At 46.6% G+C, this 3522-nt stretch overlaps 1 pseudogene; it reads left to right on the top strand.

Moving 5' to 3' along the window:
- Positions 1-902: 902 nt before the first annotated feature.
- On the top strand, positions 903-1464 carry LOC127193244 (60S ribosomal protein L13-like; annotated as a pseudogene).
- The last annotated feature ends 2058 nt before the right edge of the window (positions 1465-3522 follow it).

The following is a 3522-nucleotide window of genomic DNA, read 5'->3' as shown; positions in this document are numbered from 1 at the left end:
AGGAAACCCTCCTCCCTCTACAAGCCCACCCATACACCCCTCACTTAAGGGTGTATTATTCTGCCCTGCCTGTCGATTGCTTGCTCAGGAAGGATCAGAACCAAGCCATCAGCCACTGTGAGCTTCGCTCTTCACAGTGGTTCCCAGAGTCCTTGTTAAGTCTGAGGCAGACACCCGTTTGCTAGGAAGGAATACTTCTGCAAGGCCCAGCATTTGCAGTCACGAGCACCAGAAGTTACTAGGTGCCTGTTTATCCTGTGTCAAAATTCTTCTTGTGACTGCTCACCACTTCAGGAAATTTTCCTTTCTCTCCTGGAATTTTCCACAGGGTACTCTACCCCAAAGGTGAAAATTTTCTGAGGAAATATAAATATCTATTTGCAGATTTTATTTTTAAGTCATGAGTGCCATTTTTAGAAGGAAAAATTCTCCAACCAGAAGATCCAACTTCTCAAAATCCAATTGCCCGCCTCCCCCCACCCCCCACTTAGAAGTGACTCTCCAGGCTAAGAAGAGATGTCTACAAAGGAACACAAGCAAAAAGGAGTTTGGAAGCAGTGGTGACCATAGAAGTTCTTTAGAGAAAAGAGTGAGCATGCAGATCAAAGACTGCTTCGGGACAGACGACCTGCACATCTGCTCGTCTTGTTCCATTTCTTAATTGCTACATGGGCTCTCAGGTCAACTGTTGGCAGCCTGCATGGCCTAAAGCATTAGCTCTTAACCTTCTCAGTGCTGGGACCCTTTAATATAGTTCCTCATGTTGTGGTGACCCCCCCCCAACCATAAAATTAATTGGTTGCTACTTCATAACTCTAATTTTGCTTCTGTTATGAATTGTAACATAAATATCTGTGTTTTCTGCCTTTCTGCTCGGCTGTTCTTCTGCACAGGAGGCAGCCATGGCACCCAGCCGGAATGTCATGATACTGAACTACCACTTCCACAGGATTGGCAGCGGCAAGTGGACACTTGGTTTAACCAGCCGGCAAGCAAAATCCGCAGATGCAAGGCCCGTCAGGCAAAAGCGCCATATTGCCCATTGTCCCGTGTCCGGTCCAATCAGGGCCATAGTGAGGTGCCCCACAGTTAGATACCACACCAGGTCCGAGCTGGCAGGGGCTTCAGCCTGCAAGAACTCCGGCGGCTGGTATCCATAAGAAAATAGCTCGCACCGTCTGCATCTCTGTGAACCCTAGGAAGCAAAACAAATCCTCTGAGTCACTACAGGCCAACGTGCAGTGCCTGAAGGAGGGCCGCTCCAAGCTCATACTTTCCCCCAGCAAGCCTTCTGCTCTGAAGGCAGATAGTTCTGCTGAAGAGCGTAAGCTGGCCACCCAGCTAACAGGACCCGTGATGCCCATCCACAACGTCTACAGAAAGGAGAAAGCCAGAGTCGTCACAGAAGAAGAAAAAGCTTTTCTGGGCAAAAAGGGCAAGGGAAGCCGCAGAGCAAGATGTTGAAAAGAAAAAGCAATGTGTTGTTGCGCTGTTAGAATGTTGCAATAAATTTACCATAAAGGAAAAAGCAATTTTTTCCCCTATGGTCTTAGGCGATCCCTGTGAAAGGTCAGACCAGACTCAAAGGGGTCGAGACCCACAGGTTGACAACCACTGGCCTAGAGCAAGTGACTTATTCCCCACTGCTGCTCACATGGTGACCCACACACTTGCTCTAGGAAACAAATAAGCAACGAAATCTCTAGCCTGATGAATGGCTCCCCTGGCAACAGAAGTACTGATGGAAGTCGAGGTGAACAGAGAGCATGGCTGTTGGGGTAAGGAGAAGGCACGCAGGACATCTATTCTGGACATAGCTATGACTAAGAGAAAGAGTCGGCAGGAGGCCACAGTTGGCCTGACCTGCACACTGAAGGTGTTAGGACCAGCAGGCTAATGAATTGAGGGTGCCTCGGGGCATGCCGTTCACAGAGGATATAACTGAATTCACATCTGGGGGTGGCAGACTGGCATTGATGAGCTGAGTTCAATCCTTAAGACCCATAAGGTGGAAAGAGATAACTGCAAGTTGTCACCTGACCTCTACTTGCATGAACATGTACACACACACACACACACACACACACACACACACACACACACACACATACACACACACACACCACTCTTTGAATATCATTCATGGTACACATAGGTGTTTTGATCAGGGATCCCAATCTTATTTCCATGTGTTATGGAATACGACTGTGGGCAGGTAACTCACTCACTCACTCACGCCTATTTTCTTTTTCCTTTTTCTTCCTTTTTTTTAAAGATTTATTTATTATATATACAGTGTTCTGTCTGCATGTACACCTGCACACCAGAAGAGGGAGCCAGATCTCATGATAGATGGTTGTGAGCCACCCTGCGGTTGCTGGGAATTGAACTCAGGACCTCTGGAAGAGCAGACGGTGCTCTTAACCGCTGAGCCACCTCTCCAGCCCAAGACGCTCATTTTCTTAGTACAAGAACCATTGCTAGGTCCAGCGTCCCTCCTCTAGCTGTGAGGTCTAGCAATTTGTGGTTTGTAGGCACTCTCTTTAGTGCTGAACGGGGAGCAAGGGACTGTCCTGGAAGTACTTTTCAGAAGAAGGAAGAAAAGGAATCCTGATGATCTAATGGAACTGAGGAAGTGTACCCCATTTCTAGTAATTCCTGGCCAGGGTGTGCTGGCAGAAGCAGCTTGCATCCCCTTTGCGGAGGGTTTGTGGAACCGGAGATGCAGATTTTGAGCAGAAGTCACAATCTTCCTGTCTTCCTGACAGAAATATCTGTCAGGGACATGTTGAATATCTTTGAATGTCTGATAAGGGATGGGAAAAGGGGAGGAAATGGCATTTTATGTAAATTTTATTCATTCCATAAGCCCATGCCAAGTACACATTATGAGCCTGTGTGCATGGCCTGTGGAAACCCCACTCGATTTGGGTCCTATAAAAGTTACAGTGTTGTGTAGGAGAGTGAGATGTAATTTAAACATCGACTTTACAAGACCCACTGAAATAAGACTTGGAGAGAGGTTGGATTCACCTCTCTGGGCTTACTTTGGAAACACTTCACACCGGGAGACAGGAACTTAAAAGTTCAGTAAGAGACTGGCGGAAAGGCCATTCCAGGCTACAGCACTGACATGAACAGAGGATGAGAAGTGGGAAACTTGGGAGAATCTAGGGCCACGATTCTCAAGCTCAGAAGCAAAAGTAATCTCAGAGAGGGCATCAGAAGGAAAGAATTTATTTGCTTTATTTTATTATTTTATTTTATTTATTTATTTATTTTTTTTTTGTCACTTTAACTGAATTTCTTTATGGCGCTCCTTCAGAAGAGCCTTTGGAATTCACTTAGCACAGAAAGACTTCACCCCAGCACCTGGATATGTTTCCCTCCCTCAGGATTCTATGTGGGCATCTCAGCACTCCAAAGGAACGCCAAAACCTAGTAGGACAAATTGTTAGGAGACAGGAGGCTCTACCTCTGCTGAGGTAGCCCCTAACAGCTCCTTTCTCCTACCGAATCTTT

This window comes from Acomys russatus, chromosome 8 (assembly GCF_903995435.1).
Source record: "Acomys russatus chromosome 8, mAcoRus1.1, whole genome shotgun sequence".
Taxonomy (NCBI): Eukaryota; Metazoa; Chordata; class Mammalia; order Rodentia; family Muridae; genus Acomys; species Acomys russatus.
This window is presented reverse-complemented; position numbering and strand designations above follow the sequence as displayed.